Below are 18,627 nucleotides of genomic sequence, written 5' to 3' on the forward strand. Positions count from 1 at the left end.
AGTGGCAGGTGTAGGTGGTGGTGTAAGTGGCAGGTGTAGGTGGTGGTGTAAGTGGCAAGTGTAGGTGGGTGGTGTAAGTGGGAGGTGTAGGTGGTGGTGTAAGTGGCAGGTGTAGGTGGGTGGTGTAAGTGGCAGGTGTAGGTGGGTGATGTAAGTGGCAGGTGTAGGTGGGTGGTGTAAGTGGCAGGTGTAGGTGGGTGGTGTAAGTGGGAGGTGTAGGTGGGTGATGTAAGTGGCAAGTGTAGGTGGGTGGTGTAAGTGGCAGGTGTAGGTGGTGGTGTAAGTGGCAGGTGTAGGTGGTGGTGTAAGTGGCAAGTGTAGGTGGGTGGTGTAAGTGGGAGGTGTAGGTGGTGGTGTAAGTGGCAGGTGTAGGTGGGTGGTGTAAGTGGCAGGTGTAGGTGGTGGTGTAAGTGGCAGGTGTAGGTGGGTGATGTAAGTGGCAGGTGTAGGTGGGTGGTGTAAGTGGCAGGTGTAGGTGGTGGTGTAAGTGGCAGGTGTAGGTGGGTGGTGTAAGTGGGAGGTGTAGGTGGGTGGTGTAAGTGGCAGGTGTAGGTGGTAGTGTAAGTGGCAGGTGTAGGTGGTGGTGTAAGTGGCAGGTGTAGGTGGGTGGTGTAAGTGGCAGGTGTAGGTGGGTGGTGTAAGTGGCAGGTGTAGGTGGGTGGTGTAAGTGGCAGGTGTAGGTGGGTGGTGTAAGTGGCAGGTGTAGGTGGTGGTGTAAGTTGCAGGTGTAGGTGGTGGTGTAAGTGGCAGGTGTAGGTGGGTGGTGTAAGTGGCAGGTGTAGGTGGGTGGTGTAAGTGGCAGGTGTAGGTGGGTGGTGTAAGTGGCAGGTGTAGGTGGGTGGTGTAAGTGGCAGGTGTAGGTGGGTGGTGTAAGTGGCAGGTGTAGGTGGTGATGATATTAAAAATTTACAAAATATCACCTCTCAAGTTCTTACCTAAATGCTTCCCCTAACGCTAAATACTTGATTTATGCCTAAACTGTATATTTTTATTTATTTAGATAACTTTAGACAACTGTTCAGTACAGCCAACAGTGAAACGATTTGTATAAAATATTATAAATTAAATTTGTGATGATGACAATGACAGTATGTACGTGTTGTGCTGTTATAATAATTATTAATTAATTATATTATTATGATAATTGTAAAAATAATAGTTTAATTAATATTTATCAGTCTTCCTTCTGCTTGGTGTTGAAGGAAGCGGGCCTCGGGGGACAGAGGGCTGGGACGATCTCTGAACCCGTAGGTGTGGGACCGGGCCGTCCACCTCCTGGGGCTCGTGTGGCCCCCCAGGCTCTGCTTCAGGAGGCTGGGGTCGCTCTTGCCCTTGCTGGGGAGGTTCTTCTCCGGCCCCGACCACCGGGTTTGGGGGTCTCCTGTGTCTTCTTTTACCAACTTTGAGGTCAACTCCGGAGCTGGAGCCCTCAAGGGCGGCAGTTCGTTGTTGCCTTCATCCTCGTTCTGACAGTTCCTGCGACGGCGCTGGAACAATTGTATTGACGTTTGCCTTTTCATTGGAGACTTTTGGCGCCGTGGAGAGGGGAAGGGGACCTGCTGCATGGGTGACAGCTTCTCCTCCCGTATCTATGCGCCTTGGAGAGGCCACTCCAGACCGACAACCAGAGCGTAACTCCATAGTCTCCTGAGACTGATGGATGATAACTGATAAGTTATCGTGACTGATAACTACTGCTGTTATGTTATTGCTGTAATGTTATTGTGACTCGTGTGATTAATGCACTGTACTTAATAAGTAAACTCCTTAATTATAAATGTTTTACCATTTATAAATAAAGATTTGAGTTGGTTTGATGTAGATGGGAGGTGCAGGTGGTGGTGTAAGGGGCAGGTGTAGTGGTGGTGATGGTGGTGGTTGGGAGAGTGGTGGTGATGGTGGTGGTTGGGAGAGTGGTGGTGATGGTGGTGGTTGGGAGAGTGCTGGTGATGGTGGTGGTTGGGAGAGTGGTGGTGATGGTGGTGGTTGGGAGAGTGCTGGTGATGGTGGTGGTTGGGAGAGTGGTGGTGATGGTGGTGGTTGGGAGAGTGCTGGTGATGGTGGTGGTTGGGAGAGTGCTGGTGATGGTGGTGGTTGCTAGAGTGGTGGTGATGGTGGTGGTGGTAGATAGAGTGGTGGTAGTTATAGTGGTAGCGTGCCACTGTGACTGGTGGCTGGCTGGATCGCTGGTTGATCCTGATGGTTGACGGCCAGTTTGAGTTGACTATGATGAAAAGTCACTCAACTTTATTCCTGGCCTCGCTGGGTGCGTCTGTTACAGTGTAAAGCTTTGTCAACTTCAACTGCTTCTTGTTAGTATGTTAATTAACGATAAATAAACACTGGCACACTGGTCCTAGTTAACCTTCTGGACGGGTTGATGTGCTGCTGGACGGGTTGATGTGGTCCAGGACGGGTTGATGTGCTGCTGGACGGGTTGATGTGCTGCTGGACGGGTTGATGTGGTCCAGGACGGGTTGATGTGCTGCTGGACGGGTTGATGTGGTCCAGGACGGGTTGATGTGCTGCTGGACGGGTTGATGTGGTCCTAGACGGGTTGATGTGGTCCTAGACGGGTTGATGTGGTCCAGGACGGGTTGATGTGGTCCAGGACGCATTGATGTGGTCCTAGACGGGTTGATGTGGTCCAGGACGGGTTGATGTGGTCCAGGACGCATTGATGTGGTCCTAGACGGGTTGATGTGGTCCTGGACGGGTTGATGTGGTCCTGGACGGGTTAATGTGGTCCTGGACGGGTTGATGTGGTCCAGGACGGGTTGATGTGGTCCAGGACGGGTTGATGTGCTCCTGGACGGGTTAATGTGGTCCTGGACGGGTTGATGTGGTCCTGGACGGGTTGATGTGCTCCTGGACGGGTTGATGTGGTCCAGGACGGGTTGATGTGGTCCTGAACGGGTTAATGTGGTCCTGGACGGGTTGATGTGCTCCTGGACGGGTTAATGTGGTCCTGGACGGGTTGATGTGCTGCTGGACGGGTTGATGTGGTCCTGGACGGGTTGATGTGGTCCTGGACGGGTTGATGTGCTCCTGGACGGGTTGATGTGGTCCAGGACGGGTTGATGTGGTCCTGAACGGGTTAATGTGGTCCTGGACGGGTTGATGTGGTCCTGGACGGGTTGATGTGGTCCAGGACGGGTTGATGTGGTCCTGAACGGGTTAATGTGGTCCTGGACGGGTTGATGTGGTCCTGAACGGGTTAATGTGGTCCTGGACGGGTTGATGTGGTCCTGGACGGGTTGATGTGGTCCTGGACGGGTTGATGTGGTCCAGGACGGGTTGATGTGGTCCTGAACGGGTTAATGTGGTCCTGGACGGGTTGATGTGGTCCTGGACGGGTTGATGTGGTCCTGAACGGGTTAATGTGGTCCTGGACGGGTTGATGTGGTCCTGGACGGGTTGATGTGGTCCAGGACGGGTTGATGTGCTCCTGGACGGGTTAATGTGGTCCTGGACGGGTTGATGTGCTGCTGGACGGGTTGATGTGGTCCTGGACGGGTTGATGTGCTCCTGGACGGGTTAATGTGGTCCTGGACGGGTTGATGTGGTCCTGGACGGGTTGATGTGGTCCTGGACGGGTTGATGTGGTCCTGGACGGGTTGATGTGGTCCTGGACGGGTTGATGTGGTCCAGGACGGGTTAATGTGGTCCTGGACGGGTTGATGTGGTCCTGGACGGGTTGATGTGGTCCAGGACGGGTTGATGTGGTCCAGGACGGGTTGATGTGCTGCTGGACGGGTTGATGTGGTCCAGGACGGGTTGATGTGCTCCTGGACGGGTTGATGTGGTCCAGGACGGGTTGATGTGGTCCAGGACGGGTTGATGTGGTCCAGGACGGGTTGATGTGGTCCAGGACGGGTTGATGTGGTCCTGGACGGGTTGATGTGGTCCAGGACGGGTTGATGTGGTCCAGGACGGGTTGATGTGCTGCTGGACGGGTTGATGTGGTCCAGGACGGGTTGATGTGCTCCTGGACGGGTTGATGTGGTCCAGGACGGGTTGATGTGGTCCAGGACGGGTTGATGTGGTCCAGGACGGGTTGATGTGGTCCAGGACGGGTTGATGTGGTCCAGGACGGGTTAATGTGGTCCTGGACGGGTTGATGTGGTCCTGGACGGGTTGATGTACTCCTGGACGGGTTGATGTGGTCCTGGACGGGTTGATGTGCTGCTGGACGGGTTGATGTGGTCCTGGACGGGTTGATGTGCTGCTGGACGGGTTGATGTGCTGCTGGACGGGTTGATGTGCTGCTGGACGGGTTGATGTGCTCCTGGACGGGTTGATGTGGTCCTGGGACGGGTTGATGTGCTGCTGGACGGGTTGATGTGGTCCTGGACGGGTTGATGTGGTCCTGGGACGGGTTGATGTGCTGCTGGACGGGTTGATGTGCTGCTGGACGGGTTGATGTGCTGCTGGACGGGTTGATGTGCTGCTGGACGGGTTGATGTGGTCCAGGACGGGTTAATGTGGTCCTGGACGGGTTGATGTGGTCCTGGACGGGTTGATGTGCTGCTGGACGGGTTGATGTGGTCCTGGACGGGTTGATGTGCTGCTGGACGGGTTGATGTGCTGCTGGACGGGTTGATGTGCTGCTGGACGGGTTGATGTGCTGCTGGACGGGTTGATGTGCTCCTGGACGGGTTGATGTGGTCCTGGACGGGTTGATGTGCTGCTGGACGGGTTGATGTGCTGCTGGACGGGTTGATGTGCTGCTGGACGGGTTGATGTGCTGCTGGACGGGTTGATGTGGTCCAGGACGGGTTAATGTGGTCCTGGACGGGTTGATGTGGTCCTGGACGGGTTGATGTGCTGCTGGACGGGATGATGTGGTCCTGGACGGGTTGATGTGCTGCTGGACGGGTTGATGTGCTGCTGGACGGGTTGATGTGCTGCTGGACGGGTTGATGTGCTGCTGGACGGGTTGATGTGGTCCAGGACGGGTTAATGTGGTCCTGGACGGGTTGATGTGGTCCTGGACGGGTTGATGTGCTGCTGGACGGGTTGATGTGCTCCTGGACGGGTTGATGTGGTCCAGGACGGGTTAATGTGGTCCTGGACGGGTTGATGTGGTCCTGGACGGGTTGATGTGGTCCTGGACGGGTTGATGTGCTGCTGGACGGGTTGATGTACTCCTGGACGGGTTAGGTGAAGGGTAGTCATGCTTCACATCCCGGAAATAATTATGTGACAGGATAGATGAGACAGGACAGATGATTGAGAGCAGACGGCATTTTAGTGGACATTCACACGACCTTTAACACTGTCGCACGGGAGAATAGTCCACATAAGTGAAGGTGATATTCAGGTAAGTTGCTCTCAGCCTAATTGGTCAAATGGTTCTTCATCAATAAGGGAAGAACCGTTGGTCAAATGGTTCTTTAACAATAAGGGAAGAACCGTTGGTCAAATGGTTCTTCAACAGTAGTGGAAGAACCGTTGGTCAAATGGTTCTTCAACAGTAGTGGAAGAACCGTTGGTCAAATGGTTCTTCAACAGTAGTGGAAGAACCGTTGGTCAAATGGTTCTTCAACAGTAGTGGAAGAACCGTTGGTCAAATAGCTCTTCAACAACAGTGGTTCAGTTAACAAACTTGGTTCACTGTGGCAAAGAGCGAATTAGTCAGGAGAGTCCCACAGAAGGACTAAAGAATTATGCTTTGCTATAAACTGTAGGATGAGTTGCACAGACCACAAGGATGGTCCGATGGTTGCTAGAGATGAATTTGACCAAATGCAAGGTAATAAGGCAAAGACTGAATATTAGGTATTATCCGAGTGGGAAAGTACTGGAGAAATTGGACAAAGAAAAGTATTGGGTTTGACATCCAAGCAAATTTTGTCTCGTGAGGCACACATGAAGTGGGTAGCCACAGCGGCATATGCAAGGCTGACACAGCTAAGGACAGTCGTCAGAATTCTGGACTAGAAGACCAAATCACTCATCAGAAACGATGTTTCGGTCCGTCATGGACCATTATCAAGTCTGTGTCCAGGACGGACCGAAACGTCGTCGTCTGCTCATCGTATGGTGTGTTTGGTCATCATGTTTTCAACCCTTCATATCTTGAGGTGATTTCGGGGCTTAGCGTCCCCGCGGCCCGGTCCTCGATCATGCCTCGTTTTTTGTTACATATCCCCAGGAAGCAGCCCGTAGCAGCTGTCTAACTCCCATACCTATTTACTGTTAGGTGAGCAGGGGCATCAAGGTGAAAGAAACTCTGCCTATTTGTTTCCGCCTCCACCGGGGATTGAACCCGGAACTTTAGGACTACGAATCCCGAGCGCTGTTCACTCAGCTGTCAGTCTTTTGTATACTACATACGTCATACCAACTCTTGAGTATGCAGCCGTTTGTTCATCAGTCTGTATTTTGTACTTCCATCCATAGTAATAATATGTACTATCATCCTGGACGGCAGCTTGAACCTGTACAGATGTCTACGACTCTGCATGTACTCATCGCCTCATGCTATGTACCCGGCCAGGAATGTACCTCTCACTCTAACTTGCCAAAAAGCTTCCTGTCTTCTGAATAATGTGCATTCATTTTTCTTTCCATCTCCTCATTCCCTGTTTATCCTTTGTAATAATTTCACACATGTTGTTCACATCATACTACCGTTTTCTTCCTTGTCACTGGCCTACATTGTATGTTTATGAAACACTTCTTTTTCTTGTCATCAACGGTGATAAAATGTCATACTATTAAATCACGTGGGTGTGTGGTCAGAGGCGAGCAAGGAGCCCGCCTCCGCTATGTAGAAATGTTGTTAAATAATGAACAAAAGTGTGAATGATTTACCATATAAGCGGCCCCGGTACAGGTCACATTCTGAAGAGGACTTAGAGCGGCGGCGAGGTTCTTATCGATCCTTTCTGAGGAGGATGAGTGCAGTGAGGACGGCGTGAGACTTCTCCAGTACTCCTGCTGGAACCCCTCTCCAGTACTCCTGCTGGAACCCCTCTCCATCAGTGAGGACGGCGTGAGACTTCTCCAGTACTCCTGCTGGAACCCCTCTCCATCAGTGAGGACGGCGTGAGACTTCTCCAGTACTCCTGCTGGAACCCCTCTCCTTCAGTGAGGACGGTGGGACCCCTCTCCAGTACTCCTGCTGGAACCCCTCTCCATCAGTGAGGACGGTGGGACCCCTCTCCAGTACTCCTGGTGGAACCCCTCTCCTTCTTCAGTGAGGACGGTGGGACCCCTCTCCAGTACTCCTGGTGGAACCCCTCTCCTTCTTCAGTGAGGACGGTGGGACCCCTCTCCAGTACTCCTGCTGGAACCCCTCTCCATCAGTGAGGACGGAGGGACCCCTCTCCAGTACTCCTGCTGGAACCCCTCTCCATCAGTGAGGACGGCGTGAGACTTCTCCAGTACTCCTGCTGGAACCCCTCTCCTTCAGTGAGGACGGTGGGACCCCTCTCCAGTACTCCTGCTGGAACCCCTCTCCATCAGTGAGGACGGCGTGAGACTTCTCCAGTACTCCTGCTGGAACCCCTCTCCATCAGTGAGGACGGTGGGACCCCTCTCCAGTACTCCTGGTGGAACCCCTCTCCTTCTTCAGTGAGGACGGTGGGACCCCTCTCCAGTACTCCTGGTGGAACCCCTCTCCTTCTTCAGTGAGGACGGTGGGACCCCTCTCCAGTACTCCTGCTGGAACCCCTCTCCATCAGTGAGGACGGTGGGACCCCTCTCCAGTACTCCTGCTGGAACCCCTCTCCATCAGTGAGGACGGTGGGACCCCTCTCCAGTACTCCTGCTGGAACCCCTCTCCATCAGTGAGGACGGTGGGACCCCTCTCCAGTACTCCTGCTGGAACCCCTCTCCATCAGTGAGGACGGCGTGAGACTTCTCCAGTACTCCTGCTGGAACCCCTCTCCATCAGTGAGGACGGTGGGACCCCTCTCCAGTACTCCTGGTGGAACCCCTCTCCTTCTTCAGTGAGGACGGTGGGACCCCTCTCCAGTACTCCTGGTGGAACCCCTCTCCTTCTTCAGTGAGGACGGTGGGACCCCTCTCCAGTACTCCTGCTGGAACCCCTCTCCATCAGTGAGGACGGTGGGACCCCTCTCCAGTACTCCTGCTGGAACCCCTCTCCATCAGTGAGGACGGTGGGACCCCTCTCCAGTACTCCTGCTGGAACCCCTCTCCATCAGTGAGGACGGTGGGACCCCTCTCCAGTACTCCTGCTGGAACCCCTCTCCATCAGTGAGGACGGTGGGACCCCTCTCCAGTACTCCTGCTGGAACCCCTCTCCATCAGTGAGGAGAGGGGTTACACAGTAATTACACACACTGAAGTTTTACAATAGTTATACACGGGTTACACAGTAGTTACACACGAATTACACAGTAGTTATACAGGGGTTACACAGTAGTTACACACGAATTACACAGTAGTTATACAGGGGTTACACAGTAGTTACACACGAATTACACAGTAGTTATACAGGGGTTACACAGTAGTTACACACGAATTACACAGTAGTTATACAGGGGTTACACAGTAGTTACACACGAATTACACACTGAAGTTACACAGAGTAAGAACGATGTAACACTTCTTCAATAGGTTGGGATCGGACCGCTGTCGTGTCAACACCTTGTGGTTGCTCATGAGGCTTCTGGGATTTTTTCTAGGATGGCTAGTCGACCCTTCCCCCAGTTGCAGTCGATTTGACTGGTCAGCGAATGCCCTCTCTGAGTCCCTCCTCGTCATGGGCTCTCAACACTTAAGAGGTTCAGTGGCCGGACCTCCACGTTATCCTGCCAAGGAGCACGGTGGTGGACTCCTAAATGCCAACACGCTGTAGATCCTGGACCGGCGCCGTGCATGGAATTCATTGCGCCTTTCCACCCCATCTCAACAGCAGATTTTCTGCAGGGAGAATGCCACGTGTACTCCATGCCAAACGCAGAGCCTAGCAATACTACAAAACGTTGCCTCTCTCTGCTTCGATTCTGTATCTGCTGGGGCCTGGGCTTTTGTTCGCAAGATGTCTGGGGACAACTCCCAGCTTTCCATCCCGCTTCGATCCCTCAGTTGTAATGCAAACCTGGGGAGATACAAATGGCTGAGGTTTTGCCTGACCATTTTGAGGAGGTTTTCCGTTCCGGGAGCCGGTCGGCCGAGTGGACAGCACACTGGACTTGTGATCCTGTGGTCCCGGGTTCGATCCCGGGCGCCGGCGAGAAACAATGGGCAGAGTTTCTTTCACCCTATGCCCCTGTTACCTAGCAGTAAAATAGGCACCTGGGTGTTAGTCAGCTGTCACGGGCTGCTTTCTGGGGGTGGAGGCCTGGTCGAGGACCGGGCCGCGGGGACACTAAAGCCCCGAAATCATCTCAAGAAAACCTCAAGATATCCCCATGCATCCCCGCGGGTTCCGGTGGTTGGGGCGCCTGACAGAGTGCAGGCCTAGCTCGGGACTTAGATCTTCCATTTATATCAGGTGAATTCGAGTAGGCCCTGTCTCTTTCTAGGACGGGCAGAGTGCCGAGATAGACTGCATCTCATATTAATTCAATCGGAGGGCACCCTAGGCCTTGCAGACCACCTCCTTCTCCTCCTCTAAATGCCTGCTGGTCCTTGGGTATTTTTCTTGGCCTATGTAAATGTGCCATTCTTCTCCCTTTTCCAAAGTCTGAATGGGATGCGTTAGACCAGAGTTCATATTGCCCTATCAGTCTGCTTCCGGGACTCGCTGCCGGCGCCATTGCTAGCTGGCCACACGGTTTTGTTCTCTGGAAAACTTAAGATTCTGAGCACCCATCACCTCAAATCATTACGGTTTTGTGAGGAAGAGCACATCAATACTCAAAGACCCAAAGAATATCTTGTTTGGATGGAAACAATATCGATTTCGTCTACAATTGATGGACAAACAACGTTGTTGATTAACTGCTGTCCAGCTTATTGGTATTCTGCGCACCCTAGTATGCAGGTGACCCAAACTGTCGTACTGTAATCGTCGCCCATGACCGATTATTAATTTTTTTGGTTTTGTTTTGTAAGGACCGTATCCAGGTCACTTAGCGTCCTACCCTTAAAGGCGAAGCGATACGCTATGGGCATTGCCACAAGGGGGCACCTTAGAAGATGTACTGAGGCTGACAGGGAAAGGTAGACCAAGCTGCTCAACTAGGTGTTAGGTATCCCTGATTCCTCACCTGGAGGAATCATTTTAAAACTTCCGTTGGAGAGGAATGAATTTCTCCAGGCCTAGGAGTGTCTCAGGCATTAGGTAGGGCAGTTCATCGGTCCTCATTACGTGAAGCCATTATGGTGAAGTCAAAGAGAATGAGGCAATGGAGGCAGCTTTCAGACAACAAGGAGGGACAATGGACCAAGGTGCAGCAGGCACCGAAGAAAACTACTGACGAGGCTACACCACGTGTTTCTACTAGCAAGACACCAGACAAAATGGACCTAGAGAGGACAACATCAGTCTCACACCAGCCAGTGTCAGACAGTGCTTCTGTCCACAACCCAGCCACAAGACGACAGTATGAGACAAGAGAGGACAGTACCAGGCTCACACCAGCCAGTGTCAGACAATGTACCTCTCTCCACAGCCCAGCCACAGGACAACAGTATGAGGCAGGAGAGGACACCACCAGTTTCACACCAGACATCGTCAGACTGCACATCTTCCAAAATTCAAGATAATGCAGACAGACGACTTTCCTACAGCATATGGACTAGTAACAGCAATGGAAAAGGAACAACCAGAGCTAAAATTTTCCATCATAGTCAACCTGAAAGGAGAAATTATAATGACACCACGAGACCAACAGACTGCAAATTATTTATTAAAAATAACAGTTCTGCAAGGGAAACCTGTATGCTTGGAAAAGCTGGGCTCTTCAGAAAGACGCACATGAGTCGTGATGCTGTTGTAACCAGTCGACTTCCCACTGGATCCAATACTAGAACACAAGCAAATCCTGAATACGGAACGATGCCACACAAAAGTTGGTAAAGCAGCAGTAAAGCAGTTGGCAAAGTGGTAAATGTTCTGGTAACCGTTATGGGACATGTGCCAGAAACATTCAATCTTGGAAATTGGGGACTATACCGACAGAGACCATACGTCCCGGAACTCCTGCGCTGCTTCAGGTGTCAGAAATACGGCCACCATCAATCACGCTGCACCGGACAGGAGAGATGCGGAGTATGCAGCCTGGGACATCCTATCAAAGACTGTATAGCCAAGCACAAGGCAAACCAGACCAGAACAGCCAAATGTCTAAATTATGGAGGAAAACATCATGCCTGGAGCACAACTGCTCTGTACGGAAAAAAAGTGCAGACAGCTGAGGCGAGGATAAACACACAGACCAGCACTACATACACCAACACCATCGTCTGGAACACTCGTGCACAGCCACAACACACACACACTCTCACCCAGCTCCAAATCAGAAAATGCTGTAGAAATATAACTAAAGCAAAAAATAAAAAAACAATCACTTTCGAAATCAACGTAACAAATATAAAGTTTTACTGAGGTCCAGCTGAGAAACATGGTGAAGATCATGGCGGAGACCATTATCACTTGTCTACAGATGACGCAGAACGCCTCGCAACAGACTCAAGAAATCACTTGGGGTAATAATGGACAAGATCGTGCAGCAGACCACAGATACACAAGAAATAGATAGTTTGAGACAAGACGGAGCACAAGAGGACAAACAACGCAACATGGACATACAGACTACCAACAACAGTCGGACAGACAAGACACTAGACCATCAACATCCACAAAAGTAACTGCAAGAAGCAGTGACCACTCAATATCAATGATGATGTTCATCAGCACCAACAAACAAGTAATGAACAGCAGAGATTATCTTGAGGTTATCTTGAGATGATTTCGGGGCTTTAGTGTCCTCTCGGCCCGGTCCTCGACCAGGCCTCCACCCCCAGGAAGCAGCCCGTGACAGCTGACTAACACCCAGATACCTATTTTACTGCTAGGTAACAGGGGCATAGGGTGAAAGAAACTCTGCCCATTGTTTCTCGCCGGCGCCTGGGATCGATCCCGGGACCACAGGATCACAAGCCCAGTGTGCTGTCCGCTCGGCCGACCGGCTCCCTTATGCACAGGTTCCGACAACAGAAGAAACAGCCATAAGTAATCAATGCAGTTTGATATGCGATGTTGTAGCAATACCAACAGCAAAGTGATGAACAACAGAGATGCACAGATTCCAACAATACAGGAGATGATCACGAGCAATCAGTGCAGTCCGATTTGCAGCTGCACGACTTGCGAGGTGGAGAATATAGAGGTCGATTCTGAAGAGGAGTTCTACTAGAACAGGCAACATCAACCGAAACCGTCGTCTGGCCATTACGAATACTGCAGAGGAAAATTTAAGGTCTTGGAAATAAAAACCACACCCTTCAGGTAGATGCAATCAGTACGAAAGTAGATATAATCGTTTTGGAACAAACTTTTCCCAGCCTCGAAGTCCTTCAGATTAACTGGATATCAGCACTATATTATACAGTATGAACACGGGAGATAAAGAGGGTTAATGACCCTAGTCAGAAACACCATACCCAGCAAGAAAATAGACCCAGTTTCATGTGGGGATGGAGTAGAGGTATTAGCAGTAACAGTGAATATGGCTAATATTGAGCTCCTCATATACAACGTCTACAAGCCCCCTAGACGTAAACTAGAAGCAGAGGCAATGCTTACCTTGGCCACGCAGGAAAATGTAATTATTGCTGGGGATTTTAATGCTCATCATCCAGAGTTAGGTGCGACTGGGCCAGCAATGCAGATGGGCGCCATTTAGCTGCAGCTCTGCGAGAAGTAACTGAAATTACACTTCTCAACACTGGGAAACTTATTTACATTCAAGGTGGTTCGCTTGATCTTACATTAATCTCAACAGCACTCAAGCATCAGGAGGTAGACCCGGTGATCACCAGTAACCACTATGCTACTGTCACAACAATAAACGTAGAACGAACGACCTCCTACACCACCTGCACAACCTAGGTGGAATTTAAAAACGGTCTACTGGAATATAGTGTATCCCAAGATGAAACTGAAAAATGGTATGCAACATACACACCACCTGAGGACTTGAACATTCACGAGACCAATCTCCAGGAAGCCATTGCAGCTGCTGCAAACAAAACTATTTCAATCATTATCCCAGGAAACACAAAACGAAAGAACTATTGGTTCCACTGTAAAGAAATTAAAGAACAAAACAACAGAGTCAACATCTTCAGAAATCATCTAAAGATAAACCCCCACACCAGAAGGAAGATCTCTGCTAAGAGCGGTGATACCTGAAGCAAGACGAGTTTCTAGAGAAGTAAAGGAGGCAAGATGGTTTGAGTGGTGTCAAACTCTAAATGAACATAGTAGCCTTGGCAAGATATGGGGTCAGATTAAAACTATATCAGGTCGACCAGCCCGACCACAGGCAAGTATTCAACCATTGCAGGAGGCTGAGAGACTTGCTCTCCAATAAACAGAACGAGGAGCTTCATATCAGCTTCCTGCAATGGTCAGAAGGCAGCAAGAACAATTAAAACAAGAGAGGTTGACAGCCATTCATGAGAGTATAGCTACAAGTGACGAATGTGACTGTCCCTTAAGGGGGGCGTATTACGAAAATATACAATAAATGAAAACTTGTTCGATTTCAATCAAACTTTTTTGACTAGTTGTATATGAAATTGGGTTCAACGGGTCCAAGTCTCAGCATCGTAGCATAAATAGGAAGGGAGTAAAAAAAATATTGAATTATGTGTAAAAAAAATTTCGCAAAATGGTCAAAAATTAACATCAAATACAAGTGTCAAATGAAATCACGTCTATGACTCTAAGCTATCACAATAGCAGATAATAAAGTATTTAAATATTTAGTTTTATGCCTCCTCCAAAAAAAAAAAAATTATACTTTTTTTCTCATATTTTTTATCAGGCGATTTGCATGAAACGTATATACTTGCAGAACGTAAGTATATCTGTAAGTGCAACTTTTGGAGGAAATTGGTTGATGTCAACCTCAACCACAGGTGGCAGAATCTTTGACTTTATTTATTGTCAAGTAACATAAAATTTACACTCTTCTTTCATATTATTTTCAATTTACATGAAATTTACACCTTACATGTAGAGTTTACGTCTCTACAATCTCTATAAAACACTTTATTCGTAAGCAGGCGATGAGTCACAATAACGTGGCTGAAGTATGTTGACCAGACCACACACTAGAAATTGAAGGGACGACGACGTTTCGGTCCGTCCTGGACCATTCTGGACAATCGACTTGAGAATGGTCCAGGACGGACCGAAACGTCGTCGTCCCTTCAATTTCTAGTGTGTGGTCTGGTCAACTTTATTCGTAAGTTCATTGATTGATTTTATAAATATTTGCAAACATGAAATATTGGCATATATATTTTTGGGGAACTTTGACTACTTGTAATAGTAAATCTAAACATATTATGGATAATCCCCCTTATACAAATCCTTTATTATATGCTAATGTGATAGATGAGTATCATAGAAATGATTTCATTTGAAACTTGTGGTTGTAGAGAATTATTGAAAATGTATAAAAATCGTTGAACAAAACACAAAAATAATTCCTTCCTTTCTATTTACGTTGCGATACTGAAACGTAGAACAGTTGCAGCACTTTTTATATACAACTAGTAAAAAAGTTTGGTTGACATTAAACAACATTTCAATTCACGTTATACGCCTCCTTCACCAAACAAGAACTAATCAGAGCCAAAAAAGGTGATAAGGAGACTGGACCAGGTGCTGATAACATTACATACTCAATGGTCGCACATGCAGGTCCTGCTGGAGAACAGGAGATATTGGACGTCATCAATGCATCTTCGCAGCAAGGCCAACTACCGACCTCTTGGATGAAAGCAGACATCAGTCCGATTCCAAAGCCAAAAGAACCTGGCAATTACAGACTCATTTCATTAACATCATGCATTAGTAAAACTGCAAAACGGATGGTCTTAAATTGGTTACTGTGGAAGACTGGAGACCTTCATAAACACATATTTGGCTTCACTAGAGGAGTAGGTACTGCCAACTGCATAGCAACATTACTAGGAACAGTTAACTCAGGTCCAGCTATAGTGATCTTCCTTGATCTAGAAAAAGCATTCGAACTTGCAAGACCAAAAGTAATTTTACACACCTTAGTTAATAGAGGTGTAAAGGGAAATATTCTAGCATGGAGTCAAGATTACCTAAGTCACAGGTATGCCAGAGTAAAGTTGCCAGGACATGTGTTGGACTACCACCTGCATGAGAATGGGACTCCACAAGGAGGAGTCCTCAGTCCTCGTCTTTTTAACATCCTTATGGAAAACCTCGTTACCATGACATTTGCAGAAGAGGTTAAATTGCTAAGCTATGCTGATGATATAGCATTAGTCATTACAGGTCCTTCACTTTTAAATAAAGCACAAGAGGTGTTAGATAAAGTAACATCTGAATGCAGCATTTTAGGGCTAAAAATATCTGCACAGAAGTCTAAGGTAATGAGACTAGGTGACAACACTCTAGACAGCCACCTATGCTGTCCAGAGCATTAACCTTCAGTGGGTTACACAATATCAATATCTTGGAGTGTGGATAAATTCTAAAATGACATTCAACAAGCAAATTCAATACCTGAAGGAGAAAGCAAAATCACGATTAAATATAATGAGAGCAATCACAGGGCCCCGTCTAGGAGCGGGACACAGAGTGTTAAGAATGTTTTACATACACGCCGTTTGTTCCCTGGTTGATTATGCAGCACCTGCCTTACTCACTTTTTCTTCTGGCCAGTGGGCAAACGTTGAGGTTATTCAAAATGATGCAATGTGAGTCATAACAAGGGCTCCCAGATGGACTAAAATACTGAACCTAAGACTAAAAGCCAAGCTAACGTCGATTGAAATAAGGGTAAAAGGGATGGCTACGTGCATGCTGACCAAGATATTGACTAGACCTAGAATCAGTTCACTTAAAGATATAATCACTGGAGCACTAACTCTGGACAGAAGAGCCTCCAGTAGCACCAGGTGGACCCATTGTGCAATAAACACCATCAATACATTCGATATAACAAATACAGTCACTGAGAAGGGTTCTTCTTATCTTGAGGTTATCTTGAGATGATTTCAGGGCTTTAGTGTCCCCGCGGCCCGGTCCTCGACCAGGCCTCCACCCCCAGGAAGCAGCCCGTGAGAGCTGACTAACACCCAGGCACCTATTTTACTGCTAGGTAACAGGGGCATAGGGTGAAAGAAACTCTGCCCATTGTTTCTCACCGGAGCCCGGGATCGAACCCGGGACCACAGGATCACAAGTCCAGCGTGCTGTCCGCTCGGCCGACCTGGGATGGTACAAGAATTCAACCAACTATGAACCACTTATTTTGATGAAAGGTAGCAGTAGAACAACAGAAGTGTACTTATATCACATCAGGCTTGGATACCCATGTGCATGGGAAACAGGCTTTCAGGTTCCAGAAGATGAGAGGAAATGTCAGCACTGTGGAGAAATGCCTGACAGACCACTGGAACATTATCTAACACAGTGTATAGTTAGAAACCCAATAAGATTTCAACTTAGATTCAACAGGGCAGAAGAAGTTGTTTAACACATGTGGCAAAATCTTACTGAAGCGAACATAAGAGTCATAAATACTCATACTCCGCCTAGGTAAAACAGAAACAAGAAACAAGTAACACTTAGTGGGCCAGCCAGAGGCTCAGGGCTCGTGCAGGAATATCCTTGCAAAAAAAAATTTGCTTCCATGTCTCGGGAAATTGATGGAATACCTGGTACACCTCCGACTGCAGTGGGGTTGTGGTTTCATCATGTGCTTCACCTGGACCTGTTTATCGGCTCAGCCAGTGGTGACTGTCGTCGGATCGTCGTCTCCCGGTCACCATAGATAACAAGTGGCTGGGAGTGGTTCTTGCTGGCACTTAGCTGATGTGGAAGCATCATGTGGCTTTCCTCCTGCCTGTGTCACATCATGTGGCTTTCCTTCGGGCCTCCTGCCAGTGTCGCATCAACATTCATGAAGCGGCTCTCTGGGTTGGCATGTGGGGCTTCGAGGGAGTCACTCCTAGCCTCTATAAGGCCTTTATTCATAGCAAGATCATGTATGGGAGTGAATTCTATGGCTTGGCAGCTTTATCGGTCTTGGTGCAGCTAGATCCTGTCTAAAATGATGTCCTTCGCTCCGCGCTTGGGACTGCACCCTCTTTGCAAGTTCTTTCTTGCCATGCCGAGTCGGGGGGGGGGGGGGGGGGGGTTGGCCACTGCGATTTAAATGCCTTCTGGCCCTTTGTCGACGATTCCGACAGAGCCGGACTATCTCCCAGCTGCACGTACACTTACGTGCTTGCTGCCAAATGTAATATTGGTGGGATGTGCCGGCTGGATGTTCCAAGCGCCATTAGCTTCCTTATATCGTTCAAGCCCTTGACACATATTCGCAGTTTTCCCTTCCGGTCCCAGAACCCATCCCTAGTCCAGTCGCCTCTCCAGTACGTCCATGGGCAGAGAAGTTCATCCAAGTGTCAGTGGATTTTTCCATGCCTCTTTGATGGAAGAGGGATTTAAAGGGTCTGGCCCCTACGATATTTGCTGACCTGCATGCCTCCTGAGATACGTGAATGTTTACACAGATAAATACCATGTCAATCAGTCGCCGTTCACATTGGCGGCTGCTTTCCTTGTTCCTATCTCCCTCTGCCAGATGTGGAAGCTCTTCCCTGATCATTCGTGCCTGGCTGGGGAACTGTTCGCAATCTTGTTCAAATTCAGGCTCCTCCATCAAGTTTCTAGGCGTTCAACGATTATCTTCTACGTGGACGCTCTTCCAGCCTTGCATCTGATATCATCTTGGCATACGCAGGTCCACCGTCATACTGTGGCACAGATCCATGGGGAATGGCTGTCTTACTCAAGTTTCCCTGGCTGGTCACTCTCTTTGCAGTGGTTTTTATCTCATGTCGGGATTAATGGCAATGAGGTGCAGATGCAGCAGCATGATTGGCACATTGTCTCCATAAAGTTACACAAGTACCTCTGGACCTAACAGAAACTCTCCCGTAGCTCCATGCAGCCTGCCTCGCGGGTTGGGAGGCAGAGATGTCGCCAGCCCTTAGGTCTTCTCCTGGTAGCCTCAAGGAAGGCACCTCTCTGCGTTCATAGGCTCATCACTGCTCACATCTTCTTGACACGGCCCTCACTCACCTTCGGATTGGGCACACCTGACTGGCCATGTAGCACCATCATCTTCGATTGGTGGATTCCCCCTACCGCCAGTGGTGTCCAAACCAGGAAGATACTATGGAACATCCACTTCTCCACTGCCCACGCTTTTATAGTGCTCGCCTCAAACTACAGAGTGGTGTCCGTAGGTTGCATGTTCCTTGCCTCACGGTTCCCGTTCTCCTTGATGGAGCGGGCACGGAAGATGAGGACGTCCGTTATGACATCCTTCGCCATATCCTCCTTGCAACCCGTTCTCGCACTTGCATACAGTCAATATTGGCTTATTTAATAAGTGCATATGTGACATACTATTTGATTGTGAA

Source organism: Procambarus clarkii, chromosome 76 (genome assembly GCF_040958095.1).
Source record: "Procambarus clarkii isolate CNS0578487 chromosome 76, FALCON_Pclarkii_2.0, whole genome shotgun sequence".
NCBI classification, from domain to species: Eukaryota; Metazoa; Arthropoda; class Malacostraca; order Decapoda; family Cambaridae; genus Procambarus; species Procambarus clarkii.